The sequence below is a fragment of the Canis lupus genome, chromosome 6 (assembly GCF_011100685.1).
Source record: "Canis lupus familiaris isolate Mischka breed German Shepherd chromosome 6, alternate assembly UU_Cfam_GSD_1.0, whole genome shotgun sequence".
Lineage (NCBI taxonomy): Eukaryota > Metazoa > Chordata > Mammalia > Carnivora > Canidae > Canis > Canis lupus.
The window spans coordinates 66026694-66054484 of record NC_049227.1 but is presented as its reverse complement, the minus strand read 5'-3'; the positions used below and the strand labels follow the sequence as shown (position 1 = coordinate 66054484).

Sequence of the window (27791 nt, the reverse complement as noted above, 5' to 3'; positions counted from 1 at the left end):
CCCGGGTCTCCAAGATCACGCCCTGGGCTGAAGGCAGACGCTCAGCCGCTGAGCCACCCAGGAGTCCCTCTACCACTATTTGAAATAAATATTAGGTAATGAATCTACTGTTCTAGAGGCAGGCAAAATACTTTGCAAGACTCGTGAAGTCAAGTTTATTGAACTAAACAGTAATATTCATATAGAATGTTATATATACACACATACATATATACACACAATATAAAATATTTTTAAAATATACTTTTGAGGAAAACCTGTCTTTTGCTGAATTACCTTTTGGTTTGTTCTTTAAGATAGACTATTTAATACACAATTAAGTGTTTAAGAATGGCCTTTTAGAAGGAATATGGTGGACCCCGTATTCTATTTTTAAGACAGTGCTGTTCTCATGACAATTATTAAACTCCCCAGGCCCGGTGATGTCTGTGTGCTTAGTAAAGAAAGCTAAGTGTGTTAATGCCTCTGAATTGGCAAATGTATTTTAAATAAAACACATTTTGATTTTGAAACATGGTGCCAGAGGACGTCATTGAAGGTAGAAACATATGGCCGTCACTGGCGTCCGGATAAGGGCCCTGAAGTTTTAAAATCCTAATGCTTCCTGCATAACTGAGCTCTGAGAGGGGGAAATGAAGAAATTATCCTTTCTTGATACCCCAGAGTACTGCACTATCAAGTGCATTATGGTGGTTTTATACCTCCTAAAGAGGATCATTAGTCTATTTCTCTACAACAATTTTTATGTTTTTTAATGTACATCAGTGTGGAAGGAATATCTAACTAACCTGTTTATAAGGATCATAAAAGATTGTTTTTCCTCTTAAAATTACATTATAAAAAATAAATCTTCCGGATGCTTTATTGCTGGATATGTTTTCAAGATTTTTCTTTTTTTGCGAAACATTTATTTTCCCTTAAAAAATATTCACCACTTTACTTGTCCTTTCTCATTAAGGGAAAAAGAACAATTTTAAGAGTGGTTTGAAAAGAGAGCAAGCTCCCAAATTATCTCCAGACACAGTGATTTTAACCCTAGTCTACCTGAAAAATCTTGTATGAACTACAATAGGAACAGTTTTCATATTCATAACCAAAGATAAATCTCCATAGTTACAATGTGATACAATCACTAAAAAGCTTTAAAAGTTCTAAATTGGCAGTAAGCCAATCTATCTAAAAGACTCAATCTTATTTCTACTCTAAATCTGCCTAAAATGCTTGATTTATTCCCATATTATAAATACATTGTGATGAATACACATCTTGTAAGGAATTAACTTTCTGCTGTGACTTTTGGAGAGTTGCTGTGTTGTTACATAATAGATCATGTGTATCTGCTAGCATATAGATATGTGTATCTGCTAGGATGTGGATCTGCTGGGATGCTCAAGTTATGCTGTAGTAACAAACAATATCAAATTCTCATTGGCTAAATATATCAAAGTTTATTTCTCTCCCAGTGCAGGGCAACAGTGAGCTCTGCCTATTGTAGTCACTCAGTAATCCAGGCTATAGAGGTTTTATCTCTACTTTGTTTCCAGGGCTCTGATGCAGGATTTAATCTCTGCAGCCATACCAGAAAGCACGGAAATGCTAAAAGCAACAAAACAAAACAGAAAACAAACAAACAAAAAAGATGTTGGGACACACAGGAGTTCCCAGTGGCTAAAGGTGGATGAATTTGAGAAAAAAAAATTAATCATTTCTGTATTTTCTGGATTGTTGTAGAGATTAATACTCTAGAAAGTTGAGTTAGCAGTCCAAATTTTCCATCTGCTGAAATAACTACAATTATTTCAGTTATGTTTTGCTTTCCGTTTTGCTGCCTGGTCTTTACAATCTGAGAAAGATAAGAAAGTCTCAAAATGCCTATTAAATAAGTTGATCATTTAAAACTGCCAGTGACTTGAGGTGCAGTGAACAACAAAAATCCTTTTTTGGAAGAGACTACAGATTCCAAAAGGCAAAAGATTCATAGTGCTGAAAGATCTAGTTTGGCTAAGATAGTTGTTTCTTCCCTATAAAGACTATCTTCTAGCTGTGGTATTTGTAGGAATAAAAATCCCATGGTTTCTTCCACTGTCTAGAATCTTTCCAGGAAAGGTTAGAATATTAAGGGTACTGATTATGGTTTTTCTAATATAGCATGTTATTCTTTTAACTTAGCTTCTAGCAGGCTGCATCAGTACTGCAATTCACCATGTTATGCATTATAATGATAATTTTTATATTTGCTCTGGAGAGCTAAGGTTTAAAAAAAATAATTCCACCATTTTTGTCATATGACACTAGTAGAATGCAATCTCTTGCTCTCTCTGTTACCAAGAAACTAATTGCTAAAGCTGTTCATATAAATGAAAGGCTTTTATCAAGTATGCACTGTGATTTGGTTTTGTTGCCATAGCATGGACTGTCACTATCAGCTGGGTCATAAAGCCTTTGGATAACTGGTGGACAGTAATCACCACCAATCTGGGCTAGAGGTTTTAATTGTCAGTTCAGGCCTAGAGAGCACTGACTTGCTCTCCATCTGCCAGCGGATCTCCGTAGGCATGGAACTATCACTGCTATTGGAATACATAATTTCTCATGCACAAATATTAAAAGTATACCAAAGAGGCATGGGATAAAGTGACTTTTATTTTAACTGAGATAAGGGACATTGAATGGAAACAGTGAAGAATGGTCAAAAACAGTGGGGTTTCTTGTTTACAGGCAAAATAGTTCAGAACTACTTCACACTAGAGAGTGCTCTTAGAATTGGATGAGAAGAGACAAGAGCTAGGAATAGACTCTCAGGCCTGCAAACAAACATTTTCTGGAGCGATTTATTCTTCCATTTGTGTTGTAGAAAAGTGAAGGGAATGTGACATAACATGCACTATCAGTTGGTTTCCTCCATAGCTGAATCCCACATCATTAAGGGCCTTGGAATTACAGCAGCATTTTATATTGGCTGCTACGTTGTACTTGTAGCCAGCAAAGGGAACAAAGGTTTTGGGTAAATGTGTTCTTGGCGGCATATGCTGCCTTGTAAGAGGGTTGATGTTTTCCACGCCAGATAAAAATTCTCTGTGACCACCTGTGCCATATGCCATTACCAATCCCCTCAGCTCTAGGACCCCTTTAGCCAGTACAAAAGACCTCTTTACTATCATTGGAATTCAAAAGACTTGAAAGGCCTCCAGGAGGCACTATAGAGAATCTGCAGTTAGAATTAAATACCTTTTAGTTGAGGAGAACCAGTTTCACACTGGTCTCTGAACTTGGAAATCTTAGCATTTTTCCCCTGGGAGATAGGGTATTGAAATCAGATTGCTGAAGCTGTGTTACATGAATGAGAGCTTAAAAAAAGATTAAAGAAGTTTAAGGCAAAGTTCAGATATATCTTTACTATCTTCCTCAGCACATTGACACAAAGGATTAAATACAGTTTAACAGAAAAGTGGAAAAATGATTTTAATAGAATATGGTCAGAATTTGGGAACTCAAGGATTGTTATCTATATTCCTGAAAGTAGAATATTTTCACGTAAAATTGAGAAGTCATTGAAGTTGTATTCTTCTTTAATGACATACAGAAAAATCTCTATTTATTTTGACCTGAGAGAAGGAGTTAGAAAAAAAAAAAAAAGAATCTCTCCTAGGAGCCAATATCTTATTTAATTTTCTTCCCAATTCACAATCACACCTGATTTATTGTTAACATCTACTAGTGGCTGAGGTTGTTAAACACCCCTGAGCTGTGCTTGAAGTATCATTTATAATAAACACAGACTTTGTATAAAATAAATATCCCTAAGTAATATTAGTATAATAGGGCTGAAAAAAAAAACCAAACTGTTGAAGATAAAACTCTTAATATCTAATGCATATATGATCAAGAATTTAAATGAATTTGCTTTCCTGGTACTTACTATTAAAAATTAAATTAAGACCAAGATGACACTTTAAAGACTTTGTACTTTGACGGTACTTGGTAGACGGAAAAAAGGTTCCCCAAGTGCCTAACTTGAAGAGCCCCATGAGATTCTGAGAAATATACTTTTTGAATACTTCAACTTATAGTGTCTTTTCAGTACTCAATTAGCATAATTTGACACAATTATAGGTATAAACATTTTATAGGCACTTGGTAGCAGGAGTGTCAAAAAAGTGTTGATTTCCATCCACTTATATTGGCAACACTCACCTAGTTCTAGCATGACACTTGAATGAGCAGTGAAATATGCTCCCTACTATTAATAAAATTCAAAGCATATTTCATCTTGACACCATATCACAAGTTTGACACTGCGGTTCCTCTCTGTGGAATTTTGAGTCATGGAGACATCCCCTTGCTACATCCCCATCTCAACTAGATGATAATTTGATTCAGACTATTTCAATACATGCCAATATGTATATCTCCCATGCAAAATGGAGGCAGACCCACAGAGAAAAGAAGGAATAACTGGCAGGTCAACATCATTTTTGTGAAGTCGTACCTTAGTGGTTTTAAAAAAATATTTTAGTATGACTTACTTTTACCAATTCTCCTCTTTTCATGCTTTATCAACAGGACTTTCAAGATATGAAGTTGCATGAAACAAAGAAAGTATTCTTAACTGCCTTAATAAAATTTTGTTTTTAATGAATTGCTTTTTAAAATTTCAGTCATGAAAGAGATACGTTAAGCAACTGTAATACATTTCCAAATTCGGCAGCATAGGGGTTTATTGACATCGGCAACTTCGTACAAGTATTTTGTTTGATTTGCTGTTTTCTAAACAATCAGATCTTTGTGTATATGTGTGTATTACCAAAATGCCTGAAGAGGAAAGAAAAAATGAACAATAAGTACAAGAACTATGGGAGAAAGAAACTCAATTTTTAGGAAAAAGAGGATAAAAATGATGAGCTGTGACATTCCCTCAGCTCTATTTTCCTTCATTTTTAATCATTTCAGGTTTCCCAGAATTGAGATGAAGTCCATTTGTTTTGGCACCATTTTACCTCTGACTTAGCAGCTCTGATTAAAATCTATGCCTAATAAAAATGACATGATTCATCTTAATACTATTGAAGATAGAAAACAAGGTCCATCTCAGTTAATAGTATTTTTGGTCAACATAATTTAACTGAACTAGTCATTCTAATTTTTCAGTCTTTTTCCTAGTATTTGTCCTTATTTTTAGAAATTGGTTTTTAGAAACATTCTCTCAAATTTCCTTTGTACAATCAAATTTTGCTGGAATTGGGTTTTTGTTTTTATTTTGAATTTACATTTCTCAGTCTTATATTGAGAATAAAAACATCTTGAGGGGATTGTTTAAAAGTAAGAGCAAAGTACTATGACTCTTCATATGTATACAGTAATTTATAGTTTTTGAAGTAATTTGATGTTATTTCAGTTGATATTCACAGTAACATAAGTAGAGAGAATAGTTCTCAGAGTATGTGAAATCATTTTTCAGTAATTGGAAACTGAAATATACTCTTAGAATTCTGACCATTTTATTAAATTATATCCTATATTTTATTTAGCTCTTAAGGTCAGAACAATTATTATCCCCACTTCACAGATAAAAAAACTGAGGCTTGGAGTAGATAAGTTGATCAAGGTCAGGAGATAGTGAGTGTTAGAGTTTGAATTAAAACTCAAGGCTCAGGCATCCTGGGTGGCTCAGTGGTTTAGCACCACCTTTAGCCCAGTGTATGATCCTGGAGACCTGGGATCGAGTCCCCCGTTGGGCTCCCTGCATGAACCCTGCTTCTCCCTCTGCCTGTGTCTCTGCCTCTCTCTCTGTGTCTCTCGTGAATAAATAATAATCTTTTTTTTTTTTTTTAACTCAAGTCTCTCTGATTCCAGAGTTCAAGATTTTAACCTCTACTGCAAACTTTCTTTTGAGAGAAGCTCATTCAATTCTTTAAAAATAAGTTTTTTTAGAACGGTTTGAGATTTACAATAAAATTGAAAGAAGAGTACAGTAATCTCTGGTATACCTCCTGCCCCACACATGCATACCTACCACCATTATCTACATCCTCACTAGAAGGTTTTGTTTTTTGTTTTTTGTTTTTTTTTTTACCAACAGAGCCTGCATTGACATAATCATCCAAGTCCACAGTTTACCTTAGGGTTCACTCTTGTACATTCTATGGGTTTGGGCAAATGTATAAGGACATATATACCTCATTATAACACCATACAGAGTATTTTCACATCCCTGAAAAGCCTCTGCTCTGCCACCCTCCCACTTAGTTCCGGACACCACTGACCTTTTATTGTCTACATAGTTTTGCCTTTTTAAGAATGTCATATAGTTAGAATCATTTAGTATGTATCCTTCTCAGAATGTCTTTTTTTTACATAATAATATGCATGCATGTAAGTTTCCTCTATGTCTTTTTTTTTTTTTTTTTTTTTTTAAGGTTTTCGACAGGTGAGAGACAGAGTGAGAGAGAGAGGCAGATTCACAGGCAGAGGGAGAAACAGTCTCCATGCGGGGATCCTGATGCGGGACTCCATTCTGGGTCTCCAGGATCACACCCTGGGCTGAAGGCGGTGCTAAACTGCTGTGCCCCCTAGGCTGCCCCCTCTATGTCTTTTTATGGCTTGTGAGCTCATTTCTTTTTTAGTATTGATTATGTTCTATTGTTTGGATGAACTACATTTATTCATTACCCATCTGAAGGACATTTTGTTTGCTTCCAAGTTTTGGCAATTAGGAATAAAGCTGCTGGAAACATACATGTGCAGGTTCTGTGTGTGTGTACATAAATTTTAAACTTCTTTGGGTAAATACTCAGGAGAATGATTGCTAGATTGTTAAGAGTAAGATTCGTTTTTTAAGAAACCACTGAACTCTCTTACCAAATGGCTGTACCATTTTGCATCTCCACCAGCAATAAATGAGAGTTCCTGCTGCTCTAGGTCCTCACCAGCATTTGGTGTTGTCGGGGTTCTAGATTTTACCCATTCTAATAGGTGCATAACTTTTGGTGTTTTTTGTTTTGTTTTGTTTTGTTTTTGTTTTTGTTTTTGTTTTTGAGACCAGATTTCTTAGCCACTTAGTAGGAAAACCTAGAGTTCAGGCCTTGATGTTAGATATCAGATGGTACTGAATTTCTGTGGCTACATTGTTCTTTCAATTGTACGACTTTATACATGGATCACTGCATAGGTGAAGTACTTACTTAACTCAAATATGTTTGATAATTAATGGCAACTAGAGGTGATTTCTTACCTGTGCTTCATGAATGAGATATTTCAGTGCTGACAATAGTATAGATTTATTTCCCTAGCTCAGATGGGATTTGAACTTGCCGTGATCACTCAGCTGTATGGATCAAATCATACTTTGTAAATGCCATTTCCCCCTTAATGTGCTATCCCTTTACCTACACTGATCAATGGGCTTCTGGTTATAAGGATAGGATTGGAAGTGTTTTTTTTTCCCCCATTTTTCTTGATGATTTCAAAAGCATTAAAGGATACTACTCCTTTTGTGGGCCCCTGGGCTAAGGGTGAGGGGATGGTGTACATTACAATAGCCAGCCAAGGCCAATCCTGACCTTTCTTTGACTTCTTTGAATGAGATTTTGAAATAGACAGAGATAAAGTGGGAAGGACAAACTGTAGAACAATATAGCTTGTAACATCTATGATACCCTTTGGAAAGATCAGAGAGGAGCTAACACTGAGGGAGGAATAGCAACAATGTTTTATTTAAGAATAAAAGATGATAAATGTAGAGAATAAAGGGAAAGGAGGATGGCACAATGCGATGAGATGCCAGAACAATCATGTACTTAACTGAAGTCCTCTTATAATGAAGTGAGATGATCTTTTCCTATGTCCAGGTCTTTTTGGTTTTGTTCCTTTTTGGGAAAAGATATGTGACAGTACAGAACCAGTGTTGAGGTATTAGTTACCTCATAAAGATCCACATTCCCAAATGGGATAGGATGATTTTTGCAACTGAGAAGTTTGTATCAATGACTTTAAAATAGATGGTGGACAAGACTGACTTACTTAGAGTGCTGATGGCTCTTGAAAATTGATCATATCCCTTTTGAAATTCTGATAAAAGCATGGAATTTTTCCCTAGAAAATCAACATATGCCCATACTCTGGTTTTTTAACATATCATCTTAGATTTATAGGCTCCTTGAAGGTGATTCCTGAACCCCTGTTAAAGAATCCTTGGTTTCAGCAATCAAACACCAGACTTCATGAGGAGAGCAAGAGAAAGTGTGAGAAGATGAGTGTACTTTTGATAGGTAGAAAGATTTCAATGTGAGGCATGTAGAAAATACTAAACAATATTGGTAGAATAGAATGGATGATTGAGCTAAGAGAGCCCCCCCCCCCCCCCCGCCACAGTTCTTAGCCTCTTTACCTCTTACTGTTTCACTACCTAAAGATGTAATCACCTTGGTAGAGATTTATGTCCTTCCCCAACCCTTCCTTCCTTTTCTTTCCTTTTTCACCTCTGATGATCGAAACTCTGCTAGGAACTAGCAGTCAGACTGGAAATGCCTTGGAGCCTAATGGCTACTTATGTCAGCTGTGGCAATAAAATAGAGCAACCCAAGTTTCTGGGAAATGTGTATTCAGCTTTAATGGAACAGACCATCTTTTAGGCTGGTGCTTCTCAAACTTTAATGTGCATGTGTTTCCCTGAGGATCTTGGTAAAATGAAAATTCTGGTTCTGTAGGTTTGGGGTGAGTTGGGGTCTGCATTTCTAATAAGCTCCCATGTGATGCTGCTACTGCTGCTGCTCCCTGGACCACACTTTGAACAACAATGCTGTGGTCTTCTTAGGAAGCTAGTGGAACTATTCTTATCATTGTGGTTTTTGTGTGTGTGTCAAATAATTTTAAGTTTATTCTCCCAGAAAATGCTAATTTCTGCTTTTTTTTTTTAAAGATTTTATTTATTTATTTGAGAGAGAGAGCTTGAGAGAGCAGAGAGTAGGGACAGAGGGAGAGGGAGAAGCAGACTCCCACTGAGTAGGGACCAGATGTGGGGCTCCACCCAGGACCCCAATCAAGATCATGACCTGAGCTGAAGGCAGCGGCTTAACCAACTGAGCCTTTCAGGTGCCCTGAAAGTGCTGATTTCTTAATATTACCCCATAAAAGAAGATTTAGAGTAAAAAAAAAATGAAGTAGAGATTTATTTAATCTTCAAAAAATCCAGATTTTTCAGACAATTGAAAATCCATTATTTTACTTAATTAATTGGAATCTGGTGTATGTGTAACAACATCTCTTGTGGCACAGTGTGGGGATTAAGAATAGTAGAAATACCTGTCTACTCTCCCTGTGAATATCAGCTAGAGAAACCAGAGGATTCTTACTCTATTTCATAATAATACATCATTTGCCAATATGTAGTTGTACATAAAGGCTTAGTAAGTTTTTTTTTTTGGGGGGGGGGAGGGAGAGGGCAGAGAAAGAGTCTTAAGCAGGCTCCTAGCCCAGTGTGAGTCTGATGCAGGATTTGATCTCACAGTCCTGAGATTGTGACCTGAGTGGAAATCAAGAGTCGGGTGCTTAACCAACTGAGCCACTCAGGTGCCCTGGGGCTTAGTAAATGTTATAATGAAACGAAAGCTATTTTTATTTTACATTTTTAAGAGGTAAAATTGGAAAAAAATTACTATATTTGATTCTAATCCAAATTCTTTTTCACATTTTAACATAGTTTAAATTGGGATGTGTGTTATACTTAATGGGGTTTTACAGTTGCTGTTGATCAAGTGGCAGTTGTAAGGAAGGTGTCATTTTGTGCGCTTGTGTGAGCTTAATTGTTATTCTCTGTGGCACAGCTGGACAGTGCCTCTTGACATTTCAGTCAAAAACCATCAGGACTATTTGAGGAAGGAATATGAGTGCAGAATGGGAGTCAGCATCTTGAAAGAAGAGGCTGGGGACAATTTTAAGAAATGCCGTATCACCAGTGCTCTTGATAGCACAGAGGGTGATGTCATGTAACAGTATCTATGGCTCTGAGATGAAATGTAGCTTAGGAAAGTTGGATTCTACATGTGCAGAAGTTTTTAAGCTACTATTAAAATACATTTTGCTTATATTTTTATTTTAACCTATGAACAAGAATAATGCATGATAAAAATCCATATGTAAATGAGTCTGAAAGAGGTCCTTTACAAAGTATGAAATAAAAACCCTAGGTAATAGGGTTTACCTAATACAGCATCGTGTCCTAGTTTGCCACCATTTTGTTTGATTTCCCGGTGGTGCATCTTACAAACAATGACAACTTGATTTGATGAAACACTGCAGTTTAAAAATTACATGTTGGGAAAATGAAGTTATCCCAAATGGTAAAATTATAGAATCAAAGGGAAGTTCAAGAAATTAACTAGTGAGTGTGTAAATCAACCAGGACACTTGAGGTTAAAAAAAAAAGGTGGGGAAGAGTGTATGTTCCTATGAATTAGAAAATCTAAGAGGTAGATTTGGCTTTGATACTGAGCATTGGTGACCTTGGGCAAATCACTTCAATTCTCTGGATCTCTGTTTCCTAATATATAAAATGAAGAGTTTGTCTTAAATAATCCCCAATGTACCTTTAAGATCTTGGATTTTGCATATTCAAAATAAAAATGTGATGAGTTAAAGATTAAGTTTACCCCCTATCTATAGTTTTATCCCCTTTCTTGTAATGGAATTTTGCCTAATGAACAACTGATCTTCCTTACATTTTAGCTTAAACTGAACCAGGGTTCATTTAGCTGAACAAAGTTCAGCTCCTGTGAGATATGGGGGACAACTGGTCAGCCTCTGTACAATTCTATGCATACTTGAAAAATTTATGAATAGATATCATGGATTTCTTCTTTCCAAAGAAAATAATCCTAAATTCTTTTCAAAAGGAATAAACTTTTTTAAAAAGAATTACTTATTTATTTGAGAGAGAGAGAATGAGAGAAAGTGAGAGAGCGTGAGAGTGTGGGAGCAGGGGGGAGGGCAAACCGAGAGGGAGAAGGAGAGAAGCAGACTTCTGCTGATCATGGAGCTCCAGGCGGGGCTTGATCCCACCACCCTCAGATCATGACCTGAGTAGAAATCAAGAATTGGCCCTCTATCTGACTGAGCCACCCATGCACCCTCAAAAGAATAGACTTCTTAAATAAATTGCTAATAAATTGCTAAATTCTATAATAATTTTTTTTATATCACCTCACCATCTTTTCTCTTTTTCTTTTGCTGTCCCCCAACTATTCCTCTTTCTGATCACTGAGTGCCCTGATTTCTTTCCGAAGAATGACCTCTCTCCAGTCTGCAGGGACTGTGAATAAGGGTCTCTGAACTTCCTTAGCCTATATATATTTTTCCTTTTTTTGAGGGAGTACTCTGAATCTAGAACTGAGTGTTACAAAGATGTTAAAGACAGTTGGAGTTCATTCCTGTGTAGTACCCTGAAGAGACTATCAAGGTGTCCTGCAGCCTCCATGCCCAAAGCTGGATGGTTACTGACTGAATGCTAGGCTGACTCCAAGCTTGGACTCAAAGTCTCTTTGCCCTTTTGAGTTCTTTAAGACTGGTCCAGTAAATTCTCCTTCTAATTTAACCAGAATGGGTTTCTGATACTTAAAACCATGGAAGCCTAACAAACAGAGACAGAATTTTTGTGGGGAGTTCCAGAACTCCGGTAATCACCAGGCTCCCAGTGTCCTAGTGAATGAACTATGGAGAGGATGGAGGGATACTTTCAGGATTCTGGTGTCACACATTCTATATGAAAAGGTATCAAAATTCTTGACTGGTATCAAATATATATATAGTACAAAATTAAAATGTCCATAACACTGTTTTTACTTTTCCTTTGGGATTGCCCAATGCCTTTTAGTCTGTGTGATGGGCTTTGGGTTTGACATAAATTATATCTCCAAATACAATTTTGAAATGCAATTTTTAAATCCATCCTTCTGTCCATAATTAAAAGTAATTGTTTCCCTTCCTTGACTGATCACCAAAAGTAGTATACGAAAAAATTGAAGAAGGAAGGCCATTAGAAGTTTCTATTGTTCCATTTGAGTGTCTCTTCACAGAAGAGAAAACAAACTATGAATCACTAAATTTTGAAACTAACATTATACATATGTTAACTAACTGGAATTTTCATAAATATTTGGAGAAAGAAAAAGAAACAACAAACTGGTTTGTTTTTCTTTTTATGCTGTGGTCGTTCCGTTTATTAGTTATAACATTTGTTAAATCCTTCGCAGTCCAAATTGCTCTTCCTTTGGAAATCCATTATCTTACCTCTGCTCTTCCAGGTACTGGGGACATTGGCTATTTAGATGAAAAGAAACACAGAGGGAAAAGACAACATTTAAAGAAAGCAGCTCCTGACTCTCTGAGTTACTTCTTTTGGAAATATAAACTCTGGAGAATTGAACATGCCTTTCATGTTTCCCTCCCCTTGTACCCTGCCACTTCCAAATAGTTTTCTCTTCTGTCACCTGAGGTTCACAGGAAACATTCCCTCGTATGTTTAGGGCACCAGCTAATGGTTTGAACTCTAGAATTGCATTTCTTGAGTGTCAATACTAGATATACTAAAGATGTGACCTTGGGCAAATTAATCAATGTCTGAAAACTTAAATTTCTCCATCTGTAAAATAGAGTTTACCAGAATACACCCCCCCCTTTGATTATTGTAAAGCTCATATGAGGTAACTGATGTAACACAGCACAGCACCTGGTACCATATTAGACCCTTGATGCGTGTTATTTCTTATGCTCAATTTTTAAAAATATATATTAAGCAGGAGACAGATGCAAATACATAATGAAGGCAGAGTTTTGAATGAGTCAGGTGGTGTGGTGTGCTGGATTGCAGAAGAGAGGATGTGAAGCAACAAGACTAGTGGGATATTTTTGTAGTAAATCTGGTATGATGTTCAAAGGGCCAGATATGGGTGGGAAGTAATAATACATAAAGAGTGACAAATGAAATGAGAAATTAAAGGGACTTGTTGATGATCAGCTGACACTGTCAAAAGGAAGAAGCATTTCTGAGTGACTCAGGAATGGTATGTAGTTTTAGGAATTGACTAATAGATTTAGGAAGAAAGAGAAACATTTTGTTGAGTGCAAGAGAGGCATCTAGATAGAAATGTCCAGCCAAAGACAAAGGAAATCAAGTTGAAGCTTGCAAAGGGCTGAGCTGAAATCTTTGGTAAATCTTTTGTGTGAATAAACAAGATATATTATCCTTTTCTTTCCTATGGGAAAGAAAGTTGTGGGAGAGCAGTGGCTTTTGAAAACACATAGCCTTATGGAACCTCAGTTTTCTCTTCTCTAAACCTGATGTTAGATGATGCCTATGGGACACCTCCCAAATGGAAATGGAGATGTGAATTTAAGGATTAGCTGTGTTGAACTGAGAATTATAGCATAAAAACATATATCATACTTTACCTAACTTCTTTTTGAATTTTAAATTTTGAATGTTCTAGATGTTTAAAAGTTTAAGGTACTTTTGAAAGATAGAAAACCTGTCTCCTTCCTTACTCTACAGTGCTCCCAGATCTGAAGCAGGGCACATAGATATAACCAAAGAAATGGACAAACAATAAATGCATAGTCCAACAGACTAAGGGTTTTATATAACATATAATAATACAGAAAATGAGATTAACTTCAAAGGAAATCTATACAAGGGGATTATTGATCTGTATGAGGAATAGAAACCACAGGTGTAAAAATACATAGGCATGAAAACTGTACAATTTATATGTGTGTAAATGATTCTCAGTGAAATACAAGTGTGATGATTAAGCATGTAAATTTGGATTGCACTCACAGACTCCAGTTGTGCTCACCTAATCATCCATTATATACACAATTTACTCATTTGCACGCTCAAGTAGACAGGATCAAATATTATCTGGATGTCACTTAAATGTGTATGGTTTGTAAGTTTAGAGCTTGTTCAAAATAAAAAGCTTCACTTCTCTTGCAGGTATACCACTTTACCTGCGTACATTTTAATGCAACCAAGTGCCCCACAGCTTATTTCTTTCAAAGTTCTTTACCTTTAATTCTATAGAGCTAAGTTTGTAACTTTGTGATTTTACTAAAAAGAAAATTTATTTTTATAGTGGGCGTGCTGATCATATTAAGCTGTTATATCTCTATTTGTTTCACAGGCTCTGGAGTTTGGAGTAGCCTTTGAACTCAACTATATTTTAATAGTATATTTTGTGATAGCTTAATTTGTAGAATTTTACCTCTCTGTAGTGGGGCATTTGAAATTTTGAGGAATGGTTTTATGTTAATGATTAAATTTGAAATTTATACTCCCTACCCAATTTTCATTATCAAATATTTATTTTGGTATGTGATATCTTTAGTTCAGAGGTCCCATAGGGCTGAATGCATAGTTCTTGGCAGAAAATTTTGGTTAAAGAGATGTGTGGGAATGGACTTATGATTAGTTGTAAGAATAAACAGAAAAATCCTGGAAATGGATGTAAATTACAGTGCTCTCTTTAGAGGTTTATAGAAGAGGAGCTTTCCTTTTACTGCACCAACCTGAGATATTTCTTTGCAGTTAATTATACCTACCCCAAGCAGATGTTGAGAGCATAGTGGTCAAGAGCTCAGTCCTTAGGATTCAGATATGGTAATCACTAGCGAGATTTCATAATCTATATAAACTTAAGACTTTTAATTAAAAAATCTTTTAATCCCCTGAGGGGTGCATTGCATTGATGGTGCAATGCATATGAAGCACTTGGATGTACCAAACACGTATTTGTTATTTTAGGAGTTGCCATTTCTTCCTATATGTCAGTGCTTCATCAAAATTTTCATGACTTAGCCAAATGATATCTTTTAAAAAAATGTATCTATTTATTTATTTTATTTATTTATTTATTCATGAGAGACACACACACAGAGAGAGAGAGAGAGAGAGAGAGAGAGAGAGAGGCAGAGACACAGGCAGAAGGAGAAGCAGGCTCCACGCAGGGAGCCTGATGTGAGACTCGATCCCGGGACTCCAGGATCATGCCCTGGGCTGAAGGCAGGTGCCAAACTGCTGAGCCACCCAGGGATCCCCCAAATGATACCTTTTTAATCAAAGGCAAATCTATTATTATCCTTTCATAGCTCTTAAATAGTTTAAAAAATTCCTAGAAATATTTGTTTTGAGAATACTTATGTATACACACACACAGAAAAGCAAGTAATTCACACTACTGAGGAGTCTTGGTCCTGCACTAATGGTCCATTCTCATAGGAGTACTTACCAGGTGCTTTTCATAAAATACATGTTTTAAATCTTACAATAATCTGCAAGGTGGATGTTAATATTATTCTCTTTTGTTGATGAGAAAATTAAGACATATTGAGGTCAAATATTGTTCCTAAGGTCAGAGAGGTAAAAATTGTGCTTTCAAGGATGTATCCATTGTACAAAGACTGGAATTTTTTATGTGTGTTACATGAAGTTGCTTTTTTAATTGCATTAAAGAAAAAAATCACAACCATTTTTGAATTAAAAAAATACCATGAATGACAACCATGTTTTCCTGGCTTCTGACAACTGCAGGTTAAGGATATTTATTGATCCAAAATATTATGATATGCAAATCAAATGAGGTACATGTAAAAACAATCATTCATCATTTTGAGAACATAAACATTCCTCTGAAGAGGAACAAAAACCCTACATTTTTCAAAATTTAACTACATCTTTAAGGCACACTAGAATTTTCTTCCTTAGTTTCTTTTGCTCACTTACTGAAATGTTACTGGGTTGAATATCACTCAAATAAATAAATAAGCCTATTTCTTTCCATTAACTTGCCAACATGTAAAAAGACTAGGAGATTGAATTACTTTCAGGAATCAATTTAGAGGTAATTCTTCTAGATCTAGTGCAACTTTGGACTCTTATAGTCTCTCTTACTGTCAAGTGAATAATATCTGTTTTGTTTTCCTGGCTTTGAAATTCCTTTGCAGTGAGCTTCAGTGACATGACTAGATCTATTTCTACTATTTGTTTGTTTTAGCAAAAAATATTATTGATGAAAAGGAAAAGTAGGAGATAGAGTAACAAGAAATTGTTCAATTTTCATTAGATTCTCCTCTGTATGGTATGTAGAAAAATGGAGAAAATACAGAAAAGTCAATAGTAAAGTCTCTCCAAGTAAGTTTGATTATCCAGAGAGCAATAGTGAATATATAGTGAACATATATAAAATCAGAGGTATATAAGGGAAGAGAGAGTGAGCAAAAGAGAGCAAAATACCAAAATTGAGAAAGAGAGAGAGAGAGAAAGAGGGAAGGAAGGAGAGAAAGTATGAAATAAAGAAGTAGGTCCTAAAAAGAAAAAAAAAAAAAGAAGTAGGTCCTAGAAGCTGGTCATTATTTGTAGAAGAGCCCCTACCTTTATTACTCATGTATATGTTGGAACACTACAGCAAAAAATTGCACATGTCTGCAACTGGACTACTTCAGCCATATGATATCATATAGCTATTTCATTTGATGTGTGAGTTTAAAAAAATCGAATCCATTGAGTAATCTTTTTGTAGTCATACCACAGATGTTTTAAGACTCACTCAAAAGATGGCATCCTTTAAAATTTGAAAATTTTAAAATCCTTTAAAAATTTCCTTTTAAATTTAAATTTAAATCCTTTTTAAAATTTCAAATTGTTTTCAACTCTGCCTATTTACTCATTACTATTAACAAGATAAAATCATAGCAATATCTAACTCTGTTGGCATTTATTTGTTGTTGTATTAAAAATGTCTGGCACTACAGAAAAAATAAAGCTTGTAAAAGTAATAATACAAGTGACAACTCACTGGGAACCTACTGTGTGTCAGGATTTTATAAACGGTGTCTTAAATACAACAACTCTGCAGCGAGAAAGTTATTTTACAAAGCAATGGAGGCTTAGAGAACTTAAGCCTTAAGAAAAAAAAAACAATTATATAGAAATATAATCGTAAGTCCCAAGTGAGGGCTTAAAGTCTTACCTGTCTTAACAGGAGCAGACTTTGTTTCTTTGCATAATTGTGTATATATGTAAAAAGAATCATACAGATACAAAAATCATATATGTAAAACTGTATTCATATCTGTATCTAAACAGACACACACCTATACCTACCGTATTAATTTCTGTATCTTTGTATCTGTGAACATTTTTTCTCTCTTTATCTGGGAACTAATGATACATTAATATACAAAATAACTAAAAATATATTAGAGTGCGATATGAACAAGTACTCTGAACTGAGTAGAATGTGGAAAATAGTCAAGAAAGGAAATGATAGAGATCATTGTTTGCATTTACCAATAAAAAAAAAAATGTTACTTTAGACTTCTTCTTACTGGAAAAATGGGACCATTTGTGAATAGAAGAGAGAAAGAAAGGAACAGAACATGTATTTATTGAACATTTAGTATATTCTAAACACTGGAAAACAGCCTATTTTATACTTCATGTAATTACCTTGTTATTACCACTTTATTAATAAGGATAATTATACTCCAAAGAGATGAAGCAACCAACTCATAACTCACAGGAGGACTTGAACCAAGGTCTGTGGGGGAAGCAAATGCTAGGTATTTCTCATCTCATCATGAGATCAACAAAATGATACTAAGTGCAAGTTGGCCTGACAGCAATATTCCGATAAATTGGAAGGAGAAAGAGACTGGGAATGAGAGACATTTTTGAAAGTTTAATAAGGTAAATCCAGAGCTGAAAAAAAGAAGCCTTAATTAAGGAGACACTACGATTAGACAAAAGAATAATGCAATTTTATTTCTTCTGAGCATAAGTGATAGTTAGTCTCTTAAATGCTTAGTTTCCAGAAGTTCAAAAGTCACCTGAGGTCTTTCATTCATTTGATAAAAGAAAGTTCATCCAAATTAATCTTTGGAAGTACTTATAAGCGCATGTAGACTGTTACATAGTTTAAGAGTTCACAAACGAGCAAATTTGGTGTGCGGAACTTGCTGGGTGTGTAACAGATCAGACTGATAAAATAGAATGGAACTCGGTGAGATCAGGTGAAGCTTCTCTCACTGCCCTGAGTCATGTTGCAGGTGGAGAGGGAAGATCCTAGTATTTTTAAATGAGTTCACATGTTCAATGCAGTTCTTCTGAGTGATGTTGAGAGTGCTCAAAAATGAGATTGCTGAGCAATTTCCAGTGATTTTATTGTTAAAGAAGTCTGGAGACAAGGATTCGGCAAACTGGGGATAAGCAAATATGACTCAGAGTTTGGAAAAACGGAAGAAATATTTTGCAAACTAGAGAGCGACCAGCTTCATTGATCCTCTGGCAGGATTGGAATGAACTAGAGGAAGGTGGTTTCACACTTTTATGAGAGGAAGTGGTGGTTATTAGGACCCAGTAGGGACTCACTGAGATCAACACGTGTGAGAAGAATGCGTTTCATTTTTGAATGGCATTGATTTCCTGCTACAACAGACCAACGTGGTGACGTTTCTCTAGGCATGTCATCCATCCAGTTGCGTTATTATTTTACATCTGCCCTGTCTACAGATCTGCAGCCTCCCGTCTGCATTTTTCACTCTTACTTGATGACCTTATTTCTTTTTCACTGAGAAAATGAAAGATACCAGATGAAACTTCTGTGAGCTTCTTCCGCCTGACTGCTGCCTTTTCCTGCATTCGTGGCCATGTAGTCTGTCCTTCCTCAGCTGCTAGGGATGAACTGTCCTGCTCCAGTATAAATTCACCTCTTCCCCTTCTCTGTACCCCATTCTCTCTTGCTTGTTGCAGGCCAGTGCACCAGAAACTGCCCCTTCTTTCTCTGATGCCCAAAACTTCTTTTCTCTTGGATCATACCCACCAACACACAGATGTGTTATAGTAGTTCCCATCTTAAAAGGCAAATGACACCAAACAGTAACCAGATAAAGCCTTCTTTTGTCTATGAATCTACTTCCAGTGATTCTTCCCTTTAGACTAAACCTCCTTGAAAGAGTTGCTTGTATTTTGTCTCGAATTCTCGAATTCTCCTTTTCCTATTTTCTACTGAACCTACTTCTTTCAAGTTTTGGTAGCTGTACTCTAGTGGAACTGCTCTTCTTAGTATTGTCAATACTGATGCCCAGAGATGTTGACTTCATTAGTTTGGGATGGGGCCTGAGACCTGTTATATTTTTATAAGCTGTCCTGTTGATTATGGATTGTGGCTGGGACTGAGAACTGGCCCAGACTTTCCAAGTAGGGACTAAATCCCTTAGAATGCTCACTCTATCATATTGCTGGCAGACTCTGAGGACTTGCCTCAGACATCTAGTCGGCTCCTCTCTTTGGCAGTTTCATAGATAAAATAGGGTGATTGTTTTGAATTATTCTTTGTAAGAGTTACTGCAGAGTCCCCTTAAATAGAATACTTACAATGCATTTTAAAATAAGATTATGATTTACAAAAAATTGATTCATTCATGAATTTTATGAAACATAGCTGTTGCATTGGGCCAGGTACATATTTATTTCTCAGTCTTTTGCAGATGCTTATATACCTTTATAAACTAATAATCAGAAAAAATATGGGACATAAGCAAATCATTGTAATAACTTTATTTTTTCTTGTGTGAAACATCTTTTCTCAAGCAATTGAGCAAGATGTATTTTACATCTTTGTAGGACAATACTTGACATGTTGTTTTTTTGAATTGAAATATTTGCCCAGACTACTAAAAATTCATAGATGCCCTTAAGCTGAGGGTTCTTTGTTTATGTACACAAAAACCTTTGAGGAGTTAAGTGTTATGTATTGAAAATGTAATAGTGGGCAAATTTTCTATCTATCAATCTCTGGGTCTGTCAACTACTTCTATAGTGCTTATCACCCTATCATCTATTTGCTACAAATTTTCTCAAGATATACAGTTTGTGCTTTTCTTCATATTTATGGCACGTAATGATTTTTGATGTTTATTTATTCTTATTTCTCTTTTGAGAAAGATCAAGATAATATCAGTGCACAACAATGGAAAGAATGAGACAAATAGTTGACATTTCAACATTCCATAAAAACTTTGAGGATCAAGTCAGCAGTTCAATAATCTGAGAAGTTTTACAGGCAATCACAGGAGTAAGAAGAGATCAGAACTGGTACTGGACTGGATTTCCAGCTTCAGATTGGCCACTAATTCGCCATGTGACCTTAAAGGAGCACCTAATTATTCCAGGCTTTAGTTTCTTCAGTTCTTAAAGGAGTTTAACTTTTAGGTTACTTCAAAATGCTTGGGGTTGTATAAAGCTTTTTATGGCTATACCTGGGAAAGCAATAATCTATATGTTAGTAAGGATTTTATTGTTTAATAAAAGAATGGGAATAAGGTTATATTAGCTGTGAATAAACCCCACTTTAGCAAGTGCTAAAATGAATTTGGTAATTTTTCTTTATTAAAATTGTCAGAGAGACTAGATCTATCTTTGAGCACAAACATGAGAGTCAGAAGAACAGTAAATGTGATTTCATCTTTTTTCAGAGACTGGAGACAAACTTGGAACTCTTCCAAAAGACCCAAGTAAACAGGAAATTTTGGAAGATTAAATTAGAACCAGAATAAACTAGGATTTCTATTTAGGATGGATATTATATGAGTATCTGAAAAATGATTCAGGGAGATACATTTTGATCTGGAAACAGGCAAAGCTGTTTTAATTAAAATTTTTAGAATTAGGACGTTAACTTGTATCAATATTAATCTGTATGAAAGACTACTGGGAATATACAGAAAGGGCATTTGACTAGCAACACTTTTTTCCTCCTTACTATCAATACTAAGATGATGATAAAATCCTAAACAGCAGTAGAAAATACCTCTCATTATTTATTTATTTTTAATGGATTTTTAAAAATTTAAATTAACATAATATTAGTTTCAGAGGTAGAGGTCAGTGATTGATCAATTTTGTATAATATTCAGTGCTCATTCCATCAGGTGCTCTCCTTAATGTCAATCATTCAGTTATCCCATCCCCCCCTTCCCCTCCAGCAATCTTCAGTTTATTTCTTATGATAAAGTCTCTCATGGTTTGTTGCCCTCTCAGATTTCATCTTGTTTTATTTTTTCCTCTATCCATGATCCTCTGTTTTGTTCCTCTGTTTTGTTTTGATATGAGTGAGATCATAAGATAATTTCTTTCTCTGATTGACTTACTTCACTTCACACAGTATTCTCTAGTTTCATCCATGTCATTGTAAATAGCAAGATTTCTTTCTTTCCTTTTTTTGATGGCTGAGTAGTATTTCATTATATATATATGTATATGCCTTAAAAGAGGAGCCTGATAAAGACAGACTAGATCTTTGGTAAATAAATAACATCCCATATTCCTTTTCTGGGGAGAAAACAATTGGGCCATATACTTACCTTACAGAGAGACAAAAGGTAAAAAACTATAATAAATTATTTTAAAGGAGGCAAGACAATTAAATTTGTGATGTTTCAGATTATTACTGAATTATCACTAATCTATGTCTTAAGTCATCACTTAGTTTTGAAAACTTTTCTTTGAACAACTAAAATGTATGTGAATAATTGACTAATACCATCATTTCTGTACCATTGGTATATAATTCACTTTTCTTGAAAGAACTCTAGAATATTACCTAGTAACTATGTAAAAAGGGTACTAAATATTTTATGATGTAAATATCAGGTAGCAAAAATGTAGTTATAAAATTGGTAAGAGAAATGATTATTAATAAAGATAATTGGCATCTTTGTAAATTAAAAAATATATATATACACTACATCTTCTTTATCCATTCATCTGTCAATGGACATCTGGGTTCTTTCCATAGTTTTGCTATTGTGGACGTTGCTGCTATAAACATTGAGGTGCAGGTGCCCCTTTGGATCACTACATTTGTATCTTTGGAGTAAATCCCTAGTTGTGCAATTGCTGGATCATAAGTTAGCTCTATTTTCAACTTTTTGAGGACACTCCATACTGTTTTCCAGAGTGGCTATACCAAATTGCATTCCCACCAACAGTGTAAAAGCATTCCCCTTTCTCCCCAATCCTCACCAACATCTGTCATTTCCCTGCTTGTTAATTTTATCCATTCTGACTGGTGTGAGGTGGTATCTCATTGTGGTTTTGATTTGTAATTCCCTGATGCCAAGTGATGTGGAACATTTTTTCATATGTCTGTTGGCTTTTTGTATGTCTTCTTTGGAGAAATATCTGTTCATGTCTTCTGCCAATGATTATTGGCAGGATTATTTGTTTTTTGGGTCTTGAGTTTGAAAAGTTCTTTATTGGATACTCGCCTTTTATCTGATAAGGCATTTGTAAATATCTTCTTCCATTTTGTTGTTTGTCTTTTGGTTTTGTCGACTGTTTCCTTTGCTGTGCAGAAACTTTTTATCTTGATAAAGTCCCAGTAGTTCATTTTTGCCTTTGTTTCCCTTGCCATTGGAGACTTATCTAGCAAGAAGTTGCTGTGGCTGAGGTCATAGCAGTTGCTGCCTGTGTTCTCCTCTGGGATTTTGATGGATTCCTGTCTCACATTTAGGTCTTTTATCCATTTTGAGTCTGTTTTTGTGCATGGTGTAAAGAAATAGTCCAGTTTCCTTTTGCATGTGGCTTTCCAATTTTCCCAACGCCACTTGTTGAAGAGACTGCCTTTTTTTCCATTGGATATTCTTTCCTGCTTTGTTGAAGATTAGTTGACCATAGAATTGAGGGTCCACTTCTGGATTCTCTATTCTATTCTGCTGATATGTGTGTCTCTTTTTGTGCCAGTACCATACTGTCATGAGGATTACAATTTTGTAATAGAGTTTGATGTCTGAGATTGTGGCGCACCAGTTTTGGTTTTCTTTTTCAAAATTCCTTTGGCTGTATGGAGCCTTTTCTGATTCCATACAAATTTTAGGATTATTTGTTCCAGCTCTGTGAAAAAAGTTGATGGTATTTTGATAGGGATTGCATTGGATGTCTAGATTACTGTAGATTGCCTAGGCATTTTAACAATATTTATTCTTCCAATACATGAGCAAGGAATGTTTTTCCATTTCTTTGTATCTTCCTCAATTTCTTTTATGAGTGTTCTATAGTTTTCAGAGTACAGATCCTTTGCCTCTTTGGTTAGGTTTATTCCTAGATACCTTATGGTTTTTGGTGCAACTGTAAATGGGATCAACTTCTTAATTTCTCTTTCTTAGGTCTTATTATTAGTGAATAGAAATAAAACTGATTTCTGTGCATTGATTTTATATCCTGCCACTTTGCTGTATGAGTTCTAGCAATTTTTTGGGTGGAGTCTTCTGGGTTTTCTACATAGAGTATCATGTCATCTGCAAAGTTTGACTTCTTCTTTGTTGATTTGGATGCCTTTTATTTCTTTTTGGTGTCTTTTTGTTGAGCATAGGCCTGCTAGTACTAGGTTGAACAACAGTGGTAATAGTGGACATCACTGCTGTGCTCCTGCCCTTAGGAAAAAAGCTCTTCAGTTTTTCCCCATTGAGAATGATATTCACTGTGGGCTTTTTGTATATGGCTTTCATGATATTGAGGTATATTCCCTCTATCCCTACACTGTGAAGAGTTTTAATCAAGAAAAGATGCTGTACTTTGTCAGATGGTTTTTCTGCATCTGTTGAGAGGATCATATGGTTCTTGTCCTTTCTTTTATTAATGTAGTGTATCACAGTGATTGATTTGTGGATGTGGAACCACACTTGGAGCCAAGGAATAAATCCCACTTGGTTGTGGTGAATAATCTTTTTAATGTACTGTTGGATCCTATTGGCTAGTATCTTGGTGAGAATTTTTGCATCCATTTTCATCAGGGACATTGGTCTGTAATTTTCCTTTTGGGTGGGATCTTCATCTGGTTTGGGGATCAAGGTAATGCTGGCCTCATAGAAAGAGTTTATAAGTTTTCTTTCCATTTCTATTTTTTGAAACAGCTTCAGAAGAATAGGTATTAATTCTTCTTTAAATGTTTGATAGAATTCCCCTGGGAAGCCATCCGGCCCTGGACTCTTGTTTGTTGGAAGATTTTTGATTACTTCTTCAATTTCCTTGCTGGTTATGGGTCTGTTCAGGTTCTCTATTTCTTCCTTTTTCAGTTTTGGTATTTTATACGTCTCTAGGAACGCATCTATTTCTTCCAGATTGCCTAGTTTGTTGGCATATAATTGCTCATAATATGTTCTTTTTTTAAAGATTTTATTTATTTATTTGACAGAGAGAAAGAGAGAGAGAGCAAGCACAAGCAGCAGGAGTGGCAGGCAGAGGGAAAGGGAGAAGCAGACTCCTGCCAAGCAGGCACTCTGATATGGGGCTTCATCCCTGGACCGTGGGATCATGACCTGAGCCGAAGGCAGATGTCTAACCAACTGAGCCACCCAAGTGCCCCTCGTAATATGTTCTTATACTTGGATTTCTTCCTTGTTGGTTGTGATCTCTCCTCTTTCATTCATGATTTTATTCATTTGGGTTCTCTCTCTCTTTCTCTCTCTTTTGATAAACCTGGCCAGTGGTAACTGATCTTACTAATTCTTTTAAAAAACCAGCTCCTAGTTTTGTTGACTGGTTCTACTGTTCTTTTGGTTTCTATTTCATTAATTTCTAATCTTTATTAATTCTCTTCTCCCTCTGGATTTAAGCTTTATTTACTGTTCTTTCTCCAGTTCCTGTAGGTATAAGGTTATGTTGTGTATTTGAGACCTTTCTTGTTTCTTGAGAAAAGCTTATATTATTATATAGTTCTCTCTTAGGACCGCCTTTGCTGCATCTCAAAGGTTTAGAACAGTTGTGTTTTCATTTTCATTTATTTCCATGAATTTTTAAAATTCTTTAATTTCCTGGTTGACCCATTCATTCTTTAGTAGGATGCTCTTTAGCCTCCATGTATTTGAGTTCTTTCTAAATTTCCTCTGATATTAAATTTTAGTTTCAAAGCACTGTGGTCTGAAAATAGGGGAATGATCTTGATCTTTTGGTACTGGTTGAGACCTGATTTGTAACCCAGTATGTGATCTATTCTGGAGAATGTCCCCCATGCACTCGAAATGAATGTGTATTCTGTTGCTCTAGGATGGAATGCTCTGAGTGTATCTGTGAAGTCCATCTGGTCCAGTAACACCTCTCATTTTAATGCCTCAACATGTTCAGAATATTCTGCAAAATACCCTTTGCTAATGAATAACACAATATGATATAAATTCTGTAATTAATGGAAAATAAAAGAACTACTTTCAAATCTGTCAATTATTCACCTAGCTAGAGAGACACTAATCAGATAAATTGAAGTGGGTGAAAATTATTTTAAGATATTGGAATTGTTACTTTTTAAACATTAATTAAAAATTTTAGGATTTGGCCAGATTTTATAGTTATTTATAATAATTTTGATAATGTATGTCACAAAAATTACCTTTAGTGAGGTGTCACCTATATTATAGAAGCAAATGTGAACCTCATTCATTCATTCTGTATTTACTGAATGCCTGCTCTGATGATGTGCCTTATTAAATGATAGGTAATTTTCTACTCTTTGCATAGTATGAGACTTCTATTTTATTCTTCATTACTTTCCATTAAATGTGTTTTTGGTTTTATGCTAGCTTCAGAAGTAAATGCTTTAGAAGGTTTTTCAAGATATGTTCTCATTTTTTAATGTGTACTTTGAGCAATATATTAGATTATCCATTTTTTGGATCTTCTCTAGAATTCTCCTAGACTCACCTGTTCCATTGACCTCATTGGCAGCATTGCTCATATGAAAACAGAAATATGAGGCTCTGCAGGGGTCACCTGGAAGCTTAATTAACCCTGAATTCCTTCTTCCAGAATAATGTTAAAGTTCAACATACTGTCCTTTGTAGGTGTATCCATTAGCAATGAAAAACAAATAAAATGGGAGTAAAAAATATTTGGACAAAGCAATGTTCATAAATTTGTTTGCCTCATATAAATAATACCTGTGAAATTGGCAGTGTTGATATTTTATAATTTTGCAGCTAGAGATGAAGAAGGACTAATAACTTCGCTGGCTAGGCAGGATTGTGGCAAATCTGACCCAATATTTGGTCTCTTTTAGTACTAAAATTGTAAGTTAAAGGTGCTTAAAACTACAACAGCACTGAGATTGGTAGTAACGCACATCTGGGTTTGAATCCTGACTTTATCACTTGCCAGCTATGCGACTTTAGGTAAGTTATTTCATTTCTGTAATCCACAGGAAAATATTGGTAAAATGGATTTGATATTTCTACCCCATATAATTATTGAGGATTCAGTGGAATACTTAAAGTATTTATTATACTGTTTAATTGTAGCTTTACATTTTATTGATCAAATTCTGTCTTCGTTGGTATGTATTCATAAATGTTACCATTAAAACTTTTTTGGCACCTTTTATATACCAGGGTCTCTGCTGTGTATCAGAAGTGTAAGGTTAAGCACTCTTGGTTGTAGGGGAGAAAAGAGATTGGTAGTTATGATTGAAAGAACATATACACGAATCATACTGAATTTCATTGCATGCATATAATTCAATTTATGGGAAGGAAAGCATATTCATCTGTTTTCTCTTTATTTTAAACACCTTTCTTGGTAAAGCCATGCAAATCTTTGTTTTATACTAGAATATGTACAAAGACAAGATAGCAAAGAGATTAAAAGCAGAGTTCTCAAATTAGACTGCCCGGATTTCTGTTCTGACTTTATCACTTGCTATATGACCTCAGGCTATTTATCTTTCTTTGTCTCCATTTCCTCAACTGGAAAAGGGGGGTAATAATACTACCTGTTTCTTAGGGTTGTTGTAAGATCTAAATATTAAAATGTATATAAAATTCTCAGAGCAGTTCTTGGCTCATAGTGAGTACTCGGTAAGTGTTGGTTATGCTTAACATTATGTCTCACATACTATTTAAATATAGTTAAAGATTTGTGTGTGTGAGTGTTAGGGCTTGGAACTATGACGTATTATATGAGGTAATATAATATCAATATTCTGTATTCCACATATTTGTCTTTACCAGTTTTAATAATATATCCAGTAACTATGTTCAGTCATATTACGTTTAGTCATAAAGATAATAGTGTCAGGTATAAATGGTGCAATTAAAAACGCTACAGGAGCTAAGTTGCTCAGAAAGGTGCAATGCAAATGTTCTTTCCTAAAGCCTTGCAAATACACAATGAAAAAGAATGAGGGTATCTTATTTTATTCCCTGGTGGGAATCTATGCACATCAACTGCACTATATAACTCTGCACATGGACAGTCTCTGCTGAGACTCCCTGCCATCACAGAGGCCTTCTAGAGAAGAAAATTGATGGGTATTGATTTCATTTTGAAAGGAATCAATCCATTATGAGTCTAAAAATCGAAAAGAGAAGCATGTCATGTAACATGGAGATATTTTGAATACATCTAGTTTAAAGGTATTAATATTAAAACACACTTGAAATTGTTGACAAATCACTGTGAAATATCTCTTACATCCAAAAAATGTTTCAAAATGACATTTATTCAGCTTATTCCAGGACTATGAAATTCATTCATTCATTCACTGAACAATTATTTAGTAGGTACTCAAGATTAATTCAGGACTTTACTGGGCACTGAGATACGAATCTGACCTCAAGAAGTTGACCGTCTAATAATGGAGAAAAGGAAATAAAAGGGCTTTTTAATAGAGGGCACTAGGTTAGATTTATATAAAAGAATTTAGAGGACAGAAGAGTGGTTCCTAGTTAAGACTATAGTAGGTGTCACCAAAGGC

The 27791-nt window shown here is 35.3% G+C and overlaps 1 long non-coding RNA gene across 9 annotated transcripts in view; it reads left to right on the top strand.

The window, feature by feature from the left end:
• Positions 1-27791, top strand: part of LOC111096433 — a 217399-nt gene that overhangs the window by 45154 nt on the left and 144454 nt on the right. For 5 of the 9 annotated variants that reach the window (XR_005361364.1, XR_005361362.1, XR_005361367.1 and 2 more), the window contains exon 1: positions 11674-11763. The exons of 3 other annotated variants lie outside the window; for them this stretch is intronic. This is a non-coding gene — a long non-coding RNA (uncharacterized LOC111096433). Of the gene's footprint in view, positions 1-11658; positions 11764-27791 lie in introns of those variants that run through there. One more of the 9 variants, XR_005361363.1, reaches the window with a different exon arrangement.